This window comes from Martes martes (assembly GCF_963455335.1).
Source record: "Martes martes genome assembly, chromosome: 9".
NCBI lineage: Eukaryota > Metazoa > Chordata > Mammalia > Carnivora > Mustelidae > Martes > Martes martes.
In genome coordinates this window covers 80,908,625-80,929,827 of record NC_137896.1, presented here as the reverse complement: position 1 = coordinate 80,929,827, position 21,203 = coordinate 80,908,625, and positions in this window count along the sequence as shown.

Genomic DNA, 21,203 nt, shown 5'->3' with positions numbered 1-21,203 from the left:
TAGCATGGTACATTGTTTTCCACCCCCTCACTTTAAATCTGGAGGTGTCTTCGGGTCTAAAATGAGTTTCTTGTAGGCAGCATATTGATGGGTTTTGTTTTTTTATCCATTCTGATACCCTGTGTCTTTTGATTGGGGCATTTAGCCCATTAACATTCAGGGTAACTATTGAGAGATATGAATTTAGTGCCATTGTATTGCCTGTAAGGTGATTGTTACTGTATATTGTTTCTGCTTCTTTCTGATCTACTACTTTTAGGGTCTCTCTTTGCTTAGAGGACCCCTTTCAATATTTCCTGTAGAGCTGGTTTGGTGTTTGCAAATTCTTTCAGCTTTTGTTTGTCCTGGAAGCTCTTTATCTCTCCTTCTATTTTCAATGATAGCCTAGCCGGATATAGTATTCTTGGCTGCATGTTTTTCTCGTTTAGTGCTCTGAATATGTCATGCCAGTTCTTTCTGGCCTGCCAGGTCTCTGTGGATAGGTCCGCTGCCAATCTAATGTTTTTACCCTTGTATGTTACAGACTTCTTTTCCCGGGCTGCTTTCAGGATTTTCTCTTTGTCGCTAAGACTTGTAAATTTTACTATCAGGTGACGAGGTGTGGACCTATTTTTATTGATTTTGAGGGGCGTTCTTAGCATCTCCTGGATTTTGATGTTTGTTCCCTTTGCCATATTAGGAAAATTCTCTCCAATAATTGTCTCCAATATACCTTCTGCTCCCCTCTCTCTTTCTTCTTCTTCTGGAATCCCAATTATTCTAATGTTGTGTCGTCTTATGGTGTCACTTATCTCTCGAATCCTCTCCTCATGTTCCAGTAGTTGTTTGTCTCTCTTTTGCTCAGCTTCTTTATTCTCTGTCATTTGGTCTTCTATGTCACTAATTCTTTCTTCTGCCTCATTTATCCTGGCAGTGAGAGCTTCCATTTTTGATTGCACCTCATGAATAGCTTTTTTGATTTCATCTTGGTTAGATTTTAGTTCTTTTATTTCTCCAGAAAGGGCTTTTATCTCTCCAGAGAGGGTTTCTCTAATATCTTCTATGCCTTTTTCGAGCCCGGCTAGAACCTTGAGAATTGTCATTCTGAACTCTAGATCTGTCATGCTACCTATGTCTGTATTGATTAGGTCTCCAGCCTTCGGTACGGCCTCTTGTTCTTTTTTTTGAGGTGAGTTTTTCCGCCTTGTCATTTTGTCCAGGTAGGATTTGCTTTCTCCTGCTGTGGAATTCCGCTGTTCTTGGTGACTGAAGTTGGTTTTGGATCGGTTTCTTGTTGATCTTCTGGGGGAGGGGCCTGTTGTAGTGATTTTCAAGTGTCCTTGCCGCAGGCGGAATTGCACCGCCCTTGCCAGGGGCCGGGCTAAGGAATCCGCTCGGGTTTGCTTTCGGGAGCTTTTGTTCCCTGAGCGCTTTCCGTAGAGTTCCGGAGGACGGGAATGAAGATGGCGGCCTCCCAATCTCTCGGCCCGGAGGAGCCGAGAGCTTGGGGTTCCGCTCCTCAGTGCGCTCTCAGAGCAAAGCGCCCAACAGTCCCGCCTCCCTGGCTTGTGGTCGCGCCTCGAGGAAAGCAGTCAATTGTTGGAGCTGGAGAAAAGCGCCGGGTCGCTTTTGTCTCTGTGGCCTCCGGCCGCGCTCCGAGCCCACCCAGCCTGCGACCGGCACAAGGTAACCCTGGGCTTAGAGCTCACTCCTCGGCTTTGTCGCTATAGCCGGCTTCCCCGCTCCAATACCTGCGAGCTCTGCGGCACTCAGACACCCCCAGTCCTTCTGTGACCCTGCGGGTCCTGGGGTTATGCTGACCCCGCCTGGGTTTCCCCCCAGTTTAGCCTCTGGAGCGATGTCTCCCAGTGGAGCCGACTTTTAAAAGTCCCGATTTTGTGCTCCGTCGCTCCGCCGCTTGCCGGGTGCCGGCCCCTCCCCCCGGGGTCTATCTTCCCGTCGCTTTGGATTCACTTCTCCGCAGGTCCTACCTTTCAGAAAGTGATCGATTTTCTGTTTCTGGGATTGTTGCTCTTCTTCTCTTTGATTTCCCGTTGGATTTGTAGGTGTTCACAATGGTTAGATAAGCTATCTAGCTGATCTCCTGCTACCCGATGTCGTCTCAGCCTGCTACTTCTCCGCCATCTTGACTCCTCCCCCTCGGCATATAATTTTTCATAGTCTTGTAATACTTTGTATTTCTGTGGTTTTGGTTGTTATTTCTTCTCTTTGTTTCTGATTTTGAGTTCTCTCTTTCTGAGTTTTGTTGATCTTTTCAAAGAATCAGCTCGTGGTTTCATTGATCTGTTCTATTGTTTTTTTAGTTTCTGTATCATTTATAGATCTATTCTGCTCCTATCTTTATTATTTCCTTCCTTTGACTGGCTTGGGTTTTGTTTGTTCTTATTTTTCTAGCTCTTTTTTTTTTTTTATTTTTCTAGCTCTTTAAGTGTAAGCTTACATTGCTTATATAAGATTTTTCCTGCTTCTTGAGTTAGGCCTGTGTTGCAATAAACTTCCCAAAGTTTTTTGGGAATCCCAAAGATTTTTTTGTTGCATCCCAAAAGATTTTGGACCATTGTGTTTTCATTTTCTTTTGTCTCCCTGTATTTTTAAATTTCCCTTTGATTTCTTGATTGACCCATTCATTAGCTAGTAGCATGTCATTTAACCTCCATGTATTTGTGCTCTTTCCAGATTTTTTCTCGTGCTTGATTTCTAGTTTCATATCATTGTGGTTGGAGAAGTTGTGTGGTATACCTTAGATCTTTTTGAATTTGTTGAGATTTGTTTTGTGGCCTAATATGTAACCTGTTCTGAAGAATGTTCATGTGCACTTGAAGAGAATGTGTATTTTGCTGTTTTAGGGTAGAATGTTCTGAATATGTTTATTAAATCCATCTGTTCTGGTATGTCATTTAAAGCCACTGTTTTCTTTATTTTCTGTTTAGATGATTTATGCATTGATATAAGTGAAGTGTTAAATTCCCCTACCATTGTATTACTATTCATTTGTTCCATTATATTTGTTATTAACATTTTATGTATTTGTGTGCTCACATGTTGGATGCATAAATATTTACAATTGTTATGTCTTCTTATTGGATTGTCCCCTTAATGATTATATAGTGCCTTTTGTCTCTTATTGCAGTCTTTGTTTTGAAGTCTGTTATGTCTGGAGGTGCCTGGGTTGCTTGGCTGGTCCTCCACTCTTTTGTCAAATCCAGTGAGTATCTTTATGATCAGTGTTTAAATTCTCTATCTGGTATATTATATCTGTTTTGCTTAGGTCTCTTGCTGTGGCTTTGTCCTCTTCTTTCATTTGGGACATAGTCCTCTGTCTCCTCATTTTATCTAACTCTCTGTGTCTGTTTCTATGTATTAGGAAAGTCAGCTACATGTCCTGTTCTTGAAAGTAGTAGGTGGGGCACCACACTTTTAACAAGGTGATGCTTTGCCAGCTGTATGTGTCTTTGTGGAGACCAGGGCTGACCAGCCCAATCTTCAGAGCATGCATGGACAAAGTATGCAGTTTTAACAAGAAGCATGCTTCATGGGAGATGACTGGGCATCACCAGTACTGAAGCTCCACAAGTTGTACAGTAAGGAGATTCAGTGATGGCAAGGATTGTACCAGTCTTCTGGTAGAGGAGACCTGCAGCAACAGGACTGAGACAGGAATGGCTGGAGGAGGTGGGGCACAGTGTAAGAAAGTTAGGTAGTGAAAGCTGGCACAGTGTTAGTTCCTACAAGTGACTGCATGTTTATGCTAGGCGGGAGAGAAATGATGCCAGCCAGCTTCTTTGTCATGGAGGCATCTCCCAGCAAAATCTGTCCCTCTGGGACATACTCCAGAATTAGTAAATAACTCTGTCTCCCATATGTACCAGGCATTTTTCAAACTGCTGCTTCTATGCTGTATCTCCATGGGCTGTTTGTTGTGTTGTCTCTTTAAGGGCAAGGACTCAGTTTCCTCTCATCCTCCAGGCTCTCCAGAGATTTTTTAAATTTTAGGCTTTTAGTCCCAATGGTTGTAAGAACTGACAAAATTTGGCCCCTCTGGTTTTCAGAACAAAATGCTATCAACTTTATCTTCCCCATGGCAACTCTTCAGTGTGAGGGTCTGTTTCTCTCCCTTCTCCATGTCCAGGACTCCTTCCCATAGATGACTTGTAAGTCCATTCAGCTCCCACATCTCCACCCTTCCTACTCTCTTTAATGTGGCCTTGGGTCATTTTCTGACTTATTTACACTGATGTGAATGTTATCGATTTGGTGGGAGGAAGTGAGCTTAGGGTTCTCGTATTCTGCCACCTTCCCCCTTACTTTGTATTTTTTTAAACAAAAAATCATATACGCCTTATATAAAAGAGATTTTAGTTCACCAATTTTTCTAGATATCACATTACTTTTAGATCTGAATAAATGATATTGCTGAAAATTCCTGACCTTGTTTATATTGTTTAGAATATAGTAGCAATTATTTCTACTGATTTGTTTTTCATATCTGTGTTTAACTACTTCCATGTGTGTATAAGAGTTAATTTTGAAATAGAAATTGACAATAACAATTTCACGATGAACTTCTTAAAATATATTTGTTTTTAAAATTTTATCAAAACATTAGCTTGCCAAGGTTAATTTAGCAAGTTAAATATTTGTTTTTACAATTCAAATTGTTATGATTAGAAAACAATTCTCTGTCACAAACACACAAACAGTGTAAAAAAGATTTCCAGCACTAATGATGTACCCATAGATCAGTCTTAAATCATTTCAAGTAATTTTTATTGCTCTGTGGAGCCATCTGCTGGTCAGTGGTGTTTATGTATGTAAATATAAAAGTCTATGTATATGTTTTTTTCTGAATGGATAAAGTCAGGCTCTAATTAGATGAGTACTTCCCATAAAGTATAACTAGAAATTTGTGACCCAAACAAAACCTACCAGGAATATTCTTCCAGATGTAAGTAATGAGAGCAATTTGGCAAAGATAATGGAGAAAATAATCACATTTAGAAAATGAGTAGATTCTATATTTTGGGGGATTTTTCACTCTTGAAAGAGGTTTTTGTAAACTTCTTAGAAAAACACACACATGCACACAACATATATACATATATACACATACATTCATGTATATACATTATATATATATTTTTTTCAAAAATCTGTATAGATCAATGCCTTCTACTTATTAAAATTAACAAGGTAAACCAAAATATTATATTTGTTATTCTTTTGTCTGGAAACTATATTTTTATCACTTTTAATTAACTATGAATTCATAGCCTTTTACAGTTTTAACACGTTTCAATTAACCATTATTATTATCACTTCTTTTTTGTTACTTAAATATTCACAACCTGTTCAGGGGAAGTTTCCTTGTATAGTTTCTTTTGTCTTCTAAACAATTCTATCCTTGCATCCTTGATTTCTGTCAAGAATCTGATATTTCAAATGCAACATAATTTTTCCTGCCCCTAAATTATGGAGTCATCTATCCTATAAGAATCCTGGTTCATTTTAATGAAGAATAGCATAAGAGACTAAAATCTGGGTCTTAAGGGTACCCATATGAGATTTGGTTGCAGGCAAAAATGGTACTGTTGATGTTGGTATTGCTTATGACAGAGCTAGGTAAATTAATATTTGGTTTTTTTTAAAAGATTTTTATTATTTATTCACTTGATAGAGATCATGAGTAGGCAGAGAGGCAGGCAGAGAGAGAGAGGAGGAAGCAGGCTCCCCGCAGAGCAGAGAGCCCAATGTGGGGCTCGATCCCAGGACCCCGAGATCACGACCTGAGCCGAAGGCAGAGGCTTAACCCACTGAGCCACCCAGGCGCCCCTAATATTTGTTTTTAAGGTTATATGTGTACATTGACCTTTGTCTAATTTGATATTGGGAAAAATATTATGTTTCTCTGCCTTTTTTTGTAGTATTTTTTTTTCTTACCACCATGACTTACCATCTTTGGTAGATATTTATATTAGTACTGATCTTTTTTGCCTTCAACAGCTCTGCAATGGGATCATTACAAATACAGATACCCATGATTTTTACCTTAGAACAAACTGCTTGACATTTTTAATGTGTATTGCCAAAATTCAGAGAGCCTTAGTTGTTCCTGAGTGGGATTTATTGGGATGGTGAGAAAAGAACACAGAGCCAGGAAGTAAATGGGGGCAAAATAACAAACTCTACTTAAATCACTTGACCTCATTGTGCCTCAGTTTCCTCATTTGTAAAATTATGATAATTAACCTTTGCAGCTGAGTTTAACAGTTTTTTTTTTTAAAGATTTTATTTATTCATTTGTCAGAGAGAGTGAGCACAGGCAGACAGAGAGGCAGGCAGAAGCAGAGGGAGAAGCAGGCTCCCCGCTGAGCAAGGAGCCCAATGTGGGACTCAATCCCAAGACCCTGGGATCATGACCTGAGCCGAAGGCAGCTGCTTAACCAACTGAGCCACCCAGGTGTCCTGAGTTTAACAGTTTTAAATAGACTTTTATAATAAATTCTTTTCCATCCTACTCCATAGGAAACTGTTTCATAAGTTTATTAAAGTAACTGATTGTAACTACTTTCAACAATGCAGGATAGGCTGTACAAATGGAAGAAACAGATGGTCTTTTGACAAACCTTTGTTCATGTTTCCACTCAGCCTGATTCCTACTCATGCCCCGCCCCCCGCTGCCCTGATTCTTGACCTCTTTAAGTACTCACCTTGTAATGATATTTTATAACTTTTATTCTTGCTTCTGTATAGTATGGTGTGCTGATAACATTAAGTGGACCCCTTGGCAAGGAAGTTTAAATAGAACCTGGCAATTTCTGGAGGTCTTTATTTGTATTACACCAAATAGCTGAGTTAGTAACTTTGAATAAGCCATAGAATAGAATAATAGAATAATAGGAAACATAGAATAAGAGGAAAATGTTGAGTCAGCCTTACTTTTTTTTTTTAAATATTCATTTATTTTATTGCAAGCACTGTGAAGTCATGTTTTTCTCAGACTGAAAGAAACCAAGGACCAAAAGTGCTGTCTCTGATGTCAAAGCCAGTGTTCAGAAGACTTTCTAGCAGGGTGGTATAGTTTTCATTGCTTCATTGCCCATAAACCACTCCTGTGGATGTTCTCATACCAGGGTTAGGTAAACCTTTCCATCATATGGGTTAGTGAGTGTCTGTGACATGTTTGTTACCTACTGTTCTTAATGTTTCATGTTGTAGTCTTACATTTAGAATCCATATTCCCTAAGATCATGGCTTTTCCTAGCTGATTATTGCTTATTGGTATTCTCACCTGGAACTTGTCTGCAATAAGTTTCATAGGCATTTCCTCCACAGTTCTTCAGAGTCTTAACACTTCATTTAACCATGTTTACATTAAAAAGAGAACACTTTTAAACCATTAAGCAAATACTTTTAAAATGTGTAAAAGTTACCACGTAAGTAAATTAATACTCAGAAACAAATGCAGTTTTTATGAACACTTTTTTGTGCTGTATTAAGTTGACAGTAAGTCCTGTGGAATTTTCTAAACTTAAAGAATAAGAAGTAAGCCAGTGCTTCAAGAATATGTAATTCCTTTAAAGAATCACTACTCGTCACCAGTTTATAAATTAACAGCTACATTGATTCCTCCAACCTTACACATTTGTCAGTGGAAATGAATCCATGAAATCTTACCTGAGCCTCCATGGAAGTATTTCTTTCATCTATAAAATGGGAATAGTAGTTGTACCTGTCTCATCAGTTTGTTGTGAAGACTTCATATATATGAAATATTTAGCTTGTGCTCAGTTACTAATTGTTCTCAATCAGCTATTATTACATAAGATATTTTTACTCCTGTTTGGAATAGAAGTCGAGGGAAAAAAATCAGCTTCCAGCTACCACAAACCCTCTTTCATAACTGCTTCTGGAAAGAGCTAACCTCATGACAGATATGCTGGTGGTGGTGACAGAAGCAGGGAAACTCACAGCCTTTTCAGAGCCATGAGCGGTTGTCCTGCAAACTGATCTCATTGTTAAGCTCACTCTCTCTTGTACCTTCATGGTCAAAAACCTGGTTGAGGAAAGAAGAAACAGGGAACATTGACTTTCATCTTTTTGAGAGTGACCATTCTGAGAGGTGTGAAGGGATAGCTCATTGTGGTTTTGATTTGCATTTCCCTGAAAATTAGTGATATTGAGCAACTTTTCATGTACTTGTTGGCCACCTGCATGCTTTCTTTGAAAAAATGTCCAGCTGAGTCCTCTGCCCATTTTTAATAGGATTGTTTTTTGCTATTGAGTTGTACAAGTTCCTTATGTATTTTGAATATTAACTCCCTGTCAGATACAAGGTTTGCAAGTGTTTTCACCCATTTCGCAGTTTGCCTTTTCATTTTGTTGACAGTTTCATTTGCTGTGCAGAGGCCTTTTCGTTTGATGTAGTTCCACTTGTTGCTTTTGTTGCTTATACTTTTGGGGGTCATATCCGAAAAATTATTGCCAAGACCCACATCAAGGAGCTTTTCCCTTATTTTCTTCTAGAACTTGTATGGTTTATGGTCTTAAGTTTAAGGCCTTAGTCCAGTTCAAGTGAGTGGTAACATAGGGATCCACTTTCATTCTTTTGCATGTGGATATTCTGGTTTTCTCAACACCATTTATTAAAGAAACAGTCTTTTCCTCATTGAGTATTCTTGGACCCTTTGTCATATATTAGCTGAGCATATACACATGGGTTTATTTCTACACTCTGAATTCTGTTCATTGATCTATCGGTCTGTTTTTATGCCAGTACCATAATGTTTTGATTATTATAACTTCGTAATATAATGTGAAATTAAGACGTGTAAAGCCTCCAGTTTGTTCTTTCTCAGCTATTCACAGTCTTTTGAGGTTCCACACAAACTTTAGAATTGTGGTTTCTATTTCTGTGAAAATTGCTCTTAGAATTTTGATAGGGATTGCATTGAATCTATAGATGGGTTTTGAATGGTAAGGCCATTTTAACAATATTAACATTTCTTTTTTTTCAAATTTTTAAAAAATTTTAAACTAATTTTTAAATGTTTAAGAAAATTTTTTGTTTATTTTTATTTTTTAAATTTTTTAGAAAGAGAGGGAGCACAGAAGAAACAGTAAGAGGGGTTGTGGAAGGGGGAGAGGGAGAGAGAAAATCCTAAGCAGTCTCCAAGTCAACATGGAGTCTGACACAGGACTCCGTCTCACTCAGAGCCCTGAGATCATGACCTGAGCCAAAATCAAGAGTCGGGTGCTTAACTGACTAAGCCACGCAGGTACCCTAATATTAACATTTCTGATCCATGAACACATGATATCTTTCTATTTATTTGTGTCTTCCTCAATTTCTTTCATTAACATCTTATAGTTTTCAGTGTACAGATCTTTTACCTCCTTAGTAAAATTTATTTTTAGGTATTTTATTGCTTTTGATGCTATTGTTAATGAGATTGTTTTCATTGTTTTTTTGGATAGTTCATTGTTATTGTATAAAAGTGCAACTGATTTTTTTATTGACTTTATGTTCTTAAGTTAGTAAATTTTTAAAATTCTAAAAATTTTTTTGTGCAGTCTTTAGGATTTTCTATGTACAAGTTCACATCATCAGCAAAGACCATTTTACTTCTTCCTTTCCAATGTAAAAGCCTTTTATTTCTTTTTCTTACCTAATCTCTCATGCTAGGACTTCTAGTACTATAAAGAATAGGAGTGGTGAGAATGGGAACCCTTGCCTTATTCCTGATTTTATAGATAAACCTTTCAACCTTTCACCACTGAGTGTGACATTAGCTACAGATTTGTCATATGTGGTCTTCATATGTGGAGGTATATTCCTTCTATACTTGGTCTGTTGAGAGTTTATATCATGAAACAGTGTTAAATTTTTCAGATGCTTTTTCTGCATCTATTGAGATGATCATGTTATTTTTATCTTTCATGTTATTAATGTGGTGTATCATATTCATTGAGTTGCAAATATTGAATCATCCGTGTATCCCAGGGATAAATACCACTTGGTCATGTTATACAATCATTTTAATGTGTTCTTAAATTTGGTTTGCTAATATTTTTTTGCAATGGATTCATCAAAGATATTGGCCTATACTTTTCTCATAGTATTCTTATCTGGCTTTGGTATCAGGCTAGTAGTAGCCTCTGGATTTTTTTGGAAGAGTTTAAGAAGACTTGGTGTTCTTCTTTAAATGTTTGGGAAACTTCACCTGTGAAACCATCTGGGGCTGGACTCTTCTTTGTTGAGAGGTTTATTATTATTATTATTATTTTAGTTTTGTTTCTATTTTTTATTTCTTTTTAAAAATTCCAGTATAGTTCACATACAGTGTTGTATTTTAAGTGTACAGTATGATTGGGGGCGCCTGGGTGGCTCAGTGGGTTAAGCCGCTGCCTTCGGCTCAGGTCATGATCTCAGGGTCCTGGGATCGAGTCCCATATCGGGCTCTCTGCTCAGCAGGGAGCCTGCTTCCCTCTCTCTCTCTCTTTGCCTGCCTATCTGCCTACTTGTGATCTCTCTCTGTCAAATAAATAAATAAATAAATCTTTAAAAAAAAAAAAAAGTGTACAGTATGATGATTTAACAATTCTGCACATACTCAGTACTCATTATAGTAAGTGTATTCTTAATCTTCTTCATCTATTTATCTATTTCATCCATTGCCCCACCCTCCTCCCATCTGGCAATCACCAGTTTGTTCTCTATATTTAAGAGACTGTTTTTTTGTTTTTCTTTCCTTTTTTGTTTTTTTTTTTGTTGTTGTTGTTAAATTACATATATGAATGAAATCATATGGTATTTGTCTTTCTCTCACTGACTTATTTCACTTAGCACTGTATCCTCTAGACCCATCCATCCATGATGTTGTAAATGGCAAGATTTCATTCTTTTTTTGGCTAAGTAGAATTCAATTGTATGTGCGTGTTCTTTATCCATTCATCTATCAAAGGATATGAGGGTTACTTCCATATCTTGGCTATTGTAAATAATACTGCAATAAACAGGGGAGCATGTATCCCTTCAAATTAGTGTTTTTGTATTCTTTAGATAAGTATATATGATTTCTGGATCATAGGATTGTTCCGTTTTCTAAGTTTTTTGAGGAATCTCTGTACTGTCTTCCAGAGTGGATGCACTAGTTTGCAGTCCCACCAACATTACACAATGGTTTCTTTTTCTCCACATCCTTGCCAATATTTGTTATTTCTCATATTTTTGATTTAACCATTCTGATACATGTGAGATGATAGTTCATTGGGGTTTTGATTTGCATTTCCCTGATGATGAGTGATGTTGAGCATCTTTTCATGTGTCTGCTGTCTGTCTTCTTTGGAAGAATATCCATTTATGTCCTCTGCTCATTTTTAGATTAGATTATTTGGAGTTTTTTGTGTTGAGTTGTATAAATTCTTTATATATTTTGGATATAAACCCCTTATCAAATACATGATTTGTGAACATCCTCTCTCATTCAATAGGTAGTCTTTTAGTTTTGTTGGTTGTCTCTTTTGCTGTGTAGAAGGTTTTTATTTTGATGTAGTCTCAATAAGTTCAATTTTGCTTTTATTTCCCCTGCCAAAGAAGACGTATCTAGAAAAATGTTGCTACAGCTGATATCAAAGAGATAACTGCCTACATTTTCTTCTGTGAATTTTATAATTCAGGTATCACATTCAGGTCCTTAATCTATTTTGAGTTTATCTTTATATATGGTGTAAGGAAGTGGTCCAGTTTCATTCTTTTGCAAGTAAATGTCCACATTTTCCAAAACTATTTGTTGAAGAGATTTTTTTTTCCATCACATATTCTTGCCTCCTTTGTCAATAATTATTTGACCATATAATCATGGTTTTATATTATAATCTCCTGTCCCATGGATCTCTGTGTCTGTTTTTGTGCCAGTAATATACTACTTCGATTCTACAACTTTGTAGTATATCTTGAAATCTGGGATTGCAATGTTTCCAGTTTTATTCTTCTTTTCCAAGATTGCTTTTTCTATTCAGGGTCTTTGGTGGTACCAAGCAAATTTTAGGATTATTTGTCCAATGTTCTGTGAAAAATGCTCTTGGTATTTTGTTATGGATTGCATTAAATCTATAGCTTGCTTTGAGTAATATGGACATTTTAAAAATCCTGGGTCTTCTAATCCAGAGTATGGAATGTCTTTCCATTTCTTTGTGTCATCTGCAGTTGCTTTCATTAATGTTTTATAATTTTCATAGTATAGGTATTTTACCTTCTTGGGTAAGTTTATTCCTAAGTATTTAATTATTTTGGTGCAATCGTAAATGACATAGTTTTATTTATTGCTCTTTCTGCTACTTCATTATTGGTGTATAAAAATGCATTGGATTTTGTATCCTGCCAACTTACTGCATTCATTTATCAGTTCTAGTAGTTTTTTGATGGAGTCTTTAAGGTTTTCTATATAGTATCTCATCATCTGAAAATAATGAGAGATTTAATTCTTTACCAATTTGGATGCCATTCATTTCATCCAAATGAAATGAATTCAAATTTCATTTCAATTTGGAAGTCATTGCTGTGGCTCAGACTTCCAGTACTATGTTGAATAAAAGTGGTGAGAGTGGAAATCCTTCTCTTTTTCCTGAGTTTAGGGGGATAGCTCTCAGTTTTCCCCTATTAAGTGTGATGTTAGCTGTGGGTTTTTTACATAAGACCTTTATTTGTTTGTTTGTTTGTTTGTTTATTTACTTACTTACTAGAACAAACTAGTTAAGTTTTATTTGATATTTACCTTTTATTCCCCCCAGTGTTCCAAGATTCATTGTTTATGCACCACAACCAGTGCTCCAAGCAATACGTGCCCTCCTTAATACCCACCACTAGGCTCACCTAACTCCCTACCCTTCTCCCCTCCAAAACCCTCAGTTTGTTTCTCAGAGTCCACAGAAGACCATTATTATGTTGAGGTATATTCCCTCTAAACCTACTTTGTTGAGAGTTTTTAATCATGAATGGACGTAGTACTTTGTCAAATGTTTTTTCTGCATCTAATCAAATGATCATATGGTTTTTATCCTTTCTCTTGTTGATGTGATATATTATGTAGATTGGTTTGTGAATACTGAACCACCCTTGCATTCTGGGAATGAATGCCACTTGATTGTGGTGAATGATTTTTTAAAATATATTGTTGGAATGAGTTTGCTAATAATATTCTATTGAGGATTTTGCATCTATGTTCAGAAATATTGACCTATAATTCCTTTTTTTGGTAGTGTCTTTATCTGGTTTTGGTAACAGGGTAATGCAAGCCTCACAGAATGAAATTTGGAAGCTTTCCTTCTTCTATTTTTGGAAGAGTTTGAGAAGAATAGGTATTAATTCTTCCTTAAATGTTTGGTAGAATTCATCTGTGAGGCCATCTGCTCCCGGACTTTTGTTTGTTGGGAGCTTTTTGATTACTGATTCAATTGGTGATAATTAGTCTGTTCAAATATTCTATATCTTCTTGATTCAGTTTTGGAAGGTTATATGTTTCAAGGAATGTGTACATTTCTTCTAGGTTGTGCAGTTTTTTGGCATGTAATTTTTCATAATATTATCTTACAATCCTTTGTATTTCTGTGATGTCAGCTATTATTTCTCCTCTTTTCTGATTTTGTTTTGAGTACTCTTTCTCTTTCTTTTTTTAATGAGTCTAGCTAAAGTCTTATCAATTTTGTTCATCTTTTCAAAGAATCAGCTCCTGGTTTCACTGATGTTAATTTGTGGAGGTGGTAGGGGTGGTGGTGTTGCTGTTGTTGTTTTAGTCTCTATATCATTTATTTCTGCTGTAATCTTTATTATTTCCTTCCTTCAACTGATTTAGGGTTTTGTTTATTCTTTTTCTACCTCCTTTAGGTGTAAGTTTACATTGTTTTTTTCCTGCTTCTTGAGTTAGACTTGTATTGCCATAAACTTGCCTCTTAGGACCATTTTTGCTGCATCCCAAAGATTTTGGATCAATGTGTTTTCATTTTCATTTGTCTCCCTCTATTTTTTTTTAATTTCCTCTTTGATTTCTTGATAGACCCATTCATTATTTAGTAGCACATCATTTAACTTCCATGTATTTGTGCTCTTTCCAGATTTCTTCTTGTGGTTGATTTCTAGTTTAATATCATTGTGGTTGGAGAAGTTGCACAGTATACCTTAGATCTTTTTTGAGTTTGTTGAGACTTGCTTTGTGGCCTAACATGTGATCTATTCTGAAGGCTGTCCATGTGCTCTTTGAAAAGAATGTGTATTCTGCAGTTTTAGTATGGAATGTTCTGAATATATTTGTTAAATCTACGTGGTCTAATGTGTTATTCAAAACCACTGTGTCCTTATTGATTTTCTGTGTGGGTGATTTATCCATTGTCATAACTGGGGTGTTAAAGTTCCCTCCTATTCTTGTATTGCTATCGATCACTTCCTTTATGTTCATTATTAGCTGCTTTATGTATATGGCTGTTCTCATGTTGGATGCATAAACACTTAAAATTGTTGCATCTTCTTGCTGGATTGTTTCATTTATGATCCTATGGTATCTTTCTTTGTCTCTTATCATGGTCTTTGTTTTAAAGTCCATTTTGTCTGATATAAGCATTATTACTGCAGCTTTTTTTCACTTCTATTTGTGTAACAGATGCTTTTCCATCCTTCTATCTTCATGTTTCTTTGGGTCTGAAATGAGTCTCTTGTAAGCAACATATCAATGGGTCTTGCTTTTTATCACTTGGTCACCCTATTTCTTTTGATTGGAGCATTTTGTCCATTTACATTCAAAGTAATTATTGATAGGTACATACTTATTGCCATTTTGTTACTTGTTTTATGGTTGTTTTTATAGTTCTTCTCTCTTCCTTTCTTCCTTTACTTCTCTCATAATTTGCTGGATTTCTTTAGTGATATACTTGGATTCCTTTCTCTCTTTTCTTATGTATCTATTACTGGTTTTTTTATTTGTGGTTACCATTAGGTTTGTATATATAACATCTTATGCATGCAGCCATCTATATTAAGTTGATGGTCAAATAAGTTTGAACCCATTCTTTCCCACAAGTAAGATCCTCCACTCTTCTCAAGTCCATAAATATCTTTATGACCATTACTTTAGATTCTCTATCAGATATATTACCTAGGTCTGTTTCACTTAGCTCTCCTGTTGTGATTTTTTTCCTGTTCTTTCATTTAGGACATATTCCTCTGTCTCCTCATTTTGTTTTAACTCTGTGTCTATTTCTGTGTGTTAGGAAAGTCAGCTTTTGTCTTCTGATTGAAAGTAGTGGCCTAATGAAAAAGAGACCTTGTGGTGCAATGTCCTCTGTTCACCAGAACCTGGCACTTCAGAATTATATTTATGTTACTACATGTGCCCTGCTATTGTGGTTGAGCTGCATTTATCTTCAGTCCAGTTGGCTACAATTGCCCTTTCTGCCCATTTTGGGCAAGTTATATCTCTGTGCTAGTAAGAATCAAGTCTAGTGCCACACTGGGCTTGTCATTGGATTAGACAAAATGCCTGTCTTCAGCCTATTTGCCCGAGCTGCTGTTGCACCGAACTGCAGGGCACTCTCCTTGTGATGTCCCCTGAAAGGTGGGCAGAGCCTGCAATCAGACCAGATGTCTGCCCTGTAGGGTTGCAGTGACCCTCAAGTATGGGAACACTGTAGTTTGTGCTGTGGTTTGTAGTTTGTACTGCTACCTGTGATTTTTTTTTTTTTTTTTTTTTTTTTTTTTTTGGTGTGCAGGGGTGGTAGTTAGATCAACTCTCTATCCCCAACCCACCATTGGGGCTGCAGTCAAACTTGTGTATATGGTTATCTTCCCCTCTCTCCAGGGCAAGAGTCACTTCGGAGTGTTTCTGGACCGTGTTGGGGCAGCTTCAGAATGAGATAGGCCAGGTATCACTTTGAAGGGACTCCTGCCAAGTGGGGCAGGTTGGAGGGAGAAGGTCTACAGGTAGGGACAGGGCATGGTGTTAGCAAACTGGGTAGTGAGTATCTACACTGGTTCCCACTGACGTCCATGTGATGAAGTTCTAGAACATAGGTGAGGTTCTGTGGGGTGAGGTCCGAAGCCGATAACCAAGAAAGAATTCTTGAGACATCTTTGGTGCAAAATGGTGGTTTATTAAAGCATGGGGACAGGACCCGTGGGCAGGAAGAGCTGCTGCCCCAGGGATATGAGGAGTGGTCTATTATATACTTGTAAGTTGGGGAGGGGATTAGGGATGATGCAAGTCTCTCAGGAATTTTGGAAGCAAGGTTTCTAGGACCTTGAGGGGCTAGCTATTGTCTGGGAAAAAGGTTATTCATTACCAGTAATAAAACCTTCTCCTGAGACCCTTTAGATGTATATCAGTGGGCCATATGCTTCGGAATGATTCTTGACACTATCTTGGAGGTTTAGAGATAAAGTTTCCTAAAGGAATTGTTAAAGTAGACTTACAGGATCCTGGTTGGGGGTAGGGGGTTGGTCAGGCTAGGATTGTCCTTTGCCCTTCGCAAAACCTCAAAGTGAGGGCAGTTGAGTCCCTAGAGGAGAGCCACTCTGCCTGTTTCAAGGGCTTGTCAGTAGGTAAGGAATTTTAATGATTTTCTTCTGCCTCTGTTTCCCACATCACATGAAACTAGGCGGGGGTGGGGGGGTGGGGGGGTAGTAGGGAATGGTACCTGCTAACTCTTTTGTTCTTGGAGACATCTCCTAAAAATCTCTGTCCCTCCAGCACACATTCTGAGATAAGTAAGTCTTCCTGAATACCCCAGCTGCTTTCAAACTGCTGCTTCTATTCTGTGTCTCAGTGGGATTGTTTGTCATGCTGTTTCTTTAAAGCAGGGAGGGGACTCAGTTTCCTATCACCCTCTGGCTCTCCTAGAGCTGAGCCCACTGATTTTTAAAGTTCTCAGAGATAAGCCCTACTGTGGTAAAAATTCCTGTAGTTAAGCCCCTCTGGGTTTCAAAGCCAAATGTTAATGAGGACTCTATCCAATGTGTGTCATCTGTGTCTCAGGTATCCCTCCTCTGTTTTTGTGGCATTCTTTCCATTGATGGCTAATCTTGCAGATTAGTTTGGTTCCCAACCAGGACTCTGACCTTCCTATCTTTTCTTATGGAGCCTCCTCTCTACAATTAACTATGCAGAATCTGTTCTGTCAGTCTTTAGTTTATTTTTCTGGGTTAGTCACACTGATGTGTCTGTAAACTAGGTGTATCCATGGGATGAGGTGCACTTAGGATCCTCCTACTCTGTCATCTTTCCAGGTTCCTATTGGGAGTTTTTTGATTACTCTTTCAGTCCTCTTAATTTTTTATTGGTCTGTTCAGGCTTTCTATTTCTTCTTGATTCATTATTGGTAGATTGTATGTTTCTAGGAATTTCTCCATTTTTTTCTGGGTTGTTCCAATTTGTTGGCATATAATTGTTCCTAATAGTTTTTTATGATCCTTTATATTTTTTGCAGTATCAGTTGTAGTATCTCCTCTTACAGTTCTAAGTTTATTTGAGTCCTTTCTCTTTTTCTTGCTAAGTTCAGCTAAAGGTTTGTAAATTTTTATCATCTTTTCAAAAAACCAACTCTTAGTCTCATTGATCTTTTCTATTATTTTTCTTTTTCTCTATTTCGTTTATTTCTGCTCTAGTATATGTCACTTTTTTCCTTCTGCTAATTTGGGGCTTTGTTTGTTCTTTTTTCTAGTTCCTTGAGGTGTACAGTTAGGTTTTTTTATGTTAGATTTTTCTCATTTTTTAAAATATAGATGTTTTTATTGTAAACTTCCTTCTTAGAACTGCTTTTGCTGCACCCCATAAGTTTTGGTATATTGTATTTCTATTTTCATTTGTCTCAGATTTTTAAAAAATTTTTGTTTTGATTTATCCTTTGACCCATTGGTTACTTGATAGCATATTATTTAATCTCTACGTTTTTGTGACTTTTCCAATTTTCTTCTTGTATTGATTTCTGGTTTCATACTATTGTGGTCAGAAGGAATGCTTGATATAATTTCAACCTTCTTAAATTTATAAAGATTTGTTTTGTGGTCTAACATATAATCTATCTTGGACAATGTTCTATGTGCCCTTGAGAAGAACATGTATTCTGCTGCTTTTGGATGAAATGTTCTGTAAATGTCTATAAAATCAGTCTGGTCTAATGTATTAAGGCCAACATTTCCTTATTGATTTTCTGTTTGGATGGACTTATCCATTGGTGAAAGGGAGATTTTAAAGTCTCCTACTATTATTGTATTGTTGTCTATTTCTTTCTTTGGATCTGTTGATATTTGCATTATATATATTCAGGGCTTCCTAGGTTGAGTGTGTTAATATTTGCAAATGTTGTATCCTCCTGTTAGATTGATCCCTTCATCATTATATAATGATATTCTTTAAAGTATGCAAATATAACTCTTTAAGGGGAAGACTGGATGATGGGCATTTCTGCCTTCTCTGTTTACATTGAACCCTGAGGTGATAACCATAGTTGTGTCTATCAAGGGATGTGTCCTCTGGGTGTTAGTTACAAAACCTGGGGTGCCAGACATGTACTCAAGCTCCTTTCAGAGACACCAACAACCTGGGATGAATCACAGGGAGAGCATGAAGTTGGCATTTGCTAGCTTCCCTAGTATCTACAGAGGACTGTAGTTAGCTCCTAGATGAGAATTAAAAGTCTGACCTTCAGGCCACAGCTTTTAAGATAAACAAATAGGCCTCTTTCATGCAGACTGAGCATTTAAGTCTGCTGCCTCTGTGCTATGCCCTAGGGGGTTCTGGTGGTTGTTCAGAACCTCCTCATTTTCCTCTTGTCACTGATTCCTCTTGTTGCTCTTGGTACTTTCATACTACTGTAGTCAGAGAAGATAGATGGTAGGATTTTGGGCTTCTTAAATTTGCCAAGATTTATTTTGTGGCCTCTCATGATCCATCCTGGAGAATGTTCCATGTGCACAATGTGTGTTCTGCTGTTCTTAGATTGTATGTATATGTCTATGAAGTCTATTCTAAAGTGTGTTTAAATTCCAATGTTTTCTTTTTGATTTTCTGTCTGGATGATCTATCCAACACTGACAGTGGGATGTTGAAATCTCCTACAATTACTATATTGATGTCTACTTCTCTCTTATGATCTGTTATTAATTGCTTAATATGTTTCAGTGTTTTCACTGTGTGTTTGGGTGTTTCAGTGTTTGGGTGTTAGAAGTCTACAGTTACAGTTGTTATATCTTCTTAATATACTGACACTTTTATCACTATAAAATAACTTTTGTTTCTTTTTACCTTTTTTGGCTTGAAGTCTATTTTGTCTGATACAAGTATTGCTATGCCCACCTTCTTTTCACTTCTGTGTACTTGGAATATCATATTTATTTTTTCTTCCAAGATTTTATTTAAATTCAATTTAGTTAACATATAGTGTAATTTCGGTTTCAGAAGTAGAATTTAGTGATTCATCACTTACATCTAACACCCAGTGTTCATCACTGATCTAGCCCATCCCCCTGCCATCTCCCCTCCAACAACCTTGTTTGTTCTCTAGAGTTAAGACTCTCTTATGTTTTTATCTTATTTTATTTTGCCTTCCCTTCCCCTATGTTCATCTGTTTTATTTCATAAGTTCCACATATGAGTGAAATCATATGATATTTGTCTTACTCTCATTGACTTATTTCACTTAGGATAATACTCTCTAGTGCTATCCACATCATTGCAAATGGCAAGATTTCATTCTCTTGATGGCTGAGTAATAAGTCATCACCATTATTATTATTATTATTATCATCACCCCAAAGATACAGATGTAGTGAAAAGAAGGGCCATATGTACCCCAATGTTCATAGCAACAAAGGCCACAATCGCCAAACTGTGGAAAGAGCCAAGATACCTTTCAACAGACGAATGGATAAAGAAGTTATGGTCCATATGTACAACGGAATATTATGCCTCCATCAGAAAGGATGAATACCCAACTTTTGTATCAACATGGATGGGACTGAAGGAGATAATGCTGAGTGAAATAAGTCAAGCAGAGAGAGTCAATTATCATATGGTTTCACTTATTTGTGGAGCATAAGGAACAACATGGAAAACATTAGGAAAAGGAAAGGAAAAGTAAATTGGGGGAAATCGGCAGGGGCGATGAACCATGAGAGACTGTCGACTCTGAAAAACAATCTGAGGGTTTTGGAGGGCGGGGGGTGGGAGGTTGGATGAGCCTGGTGGTGGGTATTAAGGAGGGCATGAATTGCATGGAGCACTAGGTGTGGTGCATAAACAATCAATCTTGGAACACTGAAAAAAAAATTTTAATAAATAAATAAATATTTATATTAATAAATAATTTCTAAATTATAATAAACAAATATACATATATAATATTCTGTTATGAATATATATATTTATATACATACATACCACATCTTCTTTATCCATTCATCAGTCGACAGACATTTGATCTCTTTCCATAATTTGGTTGATACATGTGCCCCTTTGAATCAGTATTTTTTATCCTTTGGTTAAGTATCTAGTAGTGCAATTGCTGGGTTGAAGGGTAGCTCTAGTTTTAACTTTTTTTTTTTTTAAGATTTAATTTATTTATTTGACAGACAGAGATCACAACTAGGCAGAGAGGCAGGCAGAGAGAGAGAGAGGGAAGCAGGCTCCCTGCTGAGCAGAGAGCCCAATGCGGGGCTCAATCCCAGGACCCTGAGATCATGACCTGAGCGTAAGGCAGAGGCTTAACCCACTGAGCCACCAGGCGCCCCTAGTTTTAACTTTTTGAGGAATGTCCATACTGTTTCCAGGAATGGCTGCAACAGTTTACATTCAGTGTAAGAGGGTTCCCCTTTCTCTGGATCACCAACACCTGTTGTTTGCTGAGTTGTTGACTTTAGCTATTCTGACAGGTATGAGGTGGTATCTCATTGTGGTTTTGATTTGTATTTTCCTGATGATGAGTATGTTGAGCATTTTTTTCCTGTGTCTGTTACCCATCTGTATGTCTTCTTTGGAGAAACCTGTTCATGTCTTCTGCCCATTTCCTAACAGGATTATTTATTCTGGGTGTTGATTTTTATAAGTTATTTATAGATATTGGATACTAGCCCTTTATGCAATATGCCATTTGCAAATATCTCTTCCTAATCCAAAGTTGCCTTTAGTTTTGTAAATTATTTCCTTTGCTGTGAAGAAACTTTT